This window comes from Delphinapterus leucas, chromosome 7 (assembly GCF_059928025.1).
Source record: "Delphinapterus leucas isolate spDelLeu-1000000601 "Yukka" chromosome 7, BTC_Dleu_Yukka2, whole genome shotgun sequence".
NCBI lineage: Eukaryota > Metazoa > Chordata > Mammalia > Artiodactyla > Monodontidae > Delphinapterus > Delphinapterus leucas.
The window spans coordinates 91,548,281-91,549,486 of NC_143135.1; the positions used below are offsets into that span (position 1 = coordinate 91,548,281).

Consider the following 1,206-nt stretch of genomic DNA (forward strand, 5'->3'; position numbering starts at 1 on the left):
GCCTAAACAGTAGGGAAAGAACACCAAGGGTGTTGTGGAAACTGGATGTCCACATACAACACAATGAAGTTGGACCCTTATCTTACACTGCATACAAAAATTAACTCAAAATTGATTAAAGACCTAAACTATTATCCTTCTAGAAGAAAACATAGGGGAAATCTTTAGGACTTTAGATTTGCCAATGATTTCTTTGATGTGACACCAAAAGCACAAATAACAAAATAAACAGACAAATGGGACTATACCACGAACTTAAAAACTTATGCATGCCAAAGGAAACAATGCATGAAAAGATAGTCTAAAGAATGGGAGAAAATAATTGTAAATCACACATCTGACAAAGGTTAATATCCACAATATATAAGGAATAGCTACAACTCAAAAAAAAAAAAATACCCTGATTATAAAGCGGGCAAAGGATCGAGGCTAGAGTCACGCTTGGGTATCAGCCATTGTCTTAGTGTGCTAGAGTCCTCAAAGAGTAGCTGCTGACCTTATTCACTGGCTGTGGCCCTCATGGCATAGTCAGTCACCAGTTTAGTGACATGCATCAGAGAAAAAAAATGGGCAAAGGAATCGAATAGATATTTCTCCAAAGAAGATATACAAATGTCCAATAAGCATATGAAAAGATGCTCAACATCAGTGATCATTAGGGAAATGCAAATCAAAACCAAAATGAGACATCACTTCACACCTATCAGAATGGCCACTATCAAAACAAGTGTTGGTGAGGATGCAGAGAGAAGTTGGAACTCTTGTGCACTCTTAGTGGGAATGTAAAATGGTGCAGTTATTGTGGAAAACAGTATGGAGGTTACTCAAAAAATTAAAAATAGATTTACCATATGACCCACTGATCCTGTTTCTGGGTATATCCAGAAGGACTGAAATCAGGATCTTAAAGAGATATGTGCACTCTCATGTTCATTGCAGCATTATTCACAATAGCCAAGATGTGGAAACAATCCAAATGCGCACCAGCAAATAAATGAATAATGTGATATATACATGCAATGGAACATAATGGAAGTCTTAAGAAAAAAAGGAAATCCTGTCACATGCTACAACATGGATGAACCTCAAGGAAATTATGCTAAGTAAAATAAGCCAGTCACAAAAGGACACATAGTGTATGATTCCACTCATATGAAGTATCTAAAGTAATCAAAATCATAGAAACAGAAAGTACAAATGTGGTTA

The 1,206-nt window shown here is 36.2% G+C and overlaps 1 non-coding gene across 1 annotated transcript; it reads left to right on the forward strand.

Annotated features, from left to right (window-relative positions):
* The first annotated feature begins 422 nt into the window (after positions 1 to 422).
* LOC115801610 (small nucleolar RNA SNORA3/SNORA45 family) lies at positions 423 to 552 on the forward strand. Its single transcript, XR_004021910.1, has one exon. It is a non-coding gene; the product is annotated as a small nucleolar RNA SNORA3/SNORA45 family (small nucleolar RNA).
* The last annotated feature ends 654 nt before the right edge of the window (positions 553 to 1,206 follow it).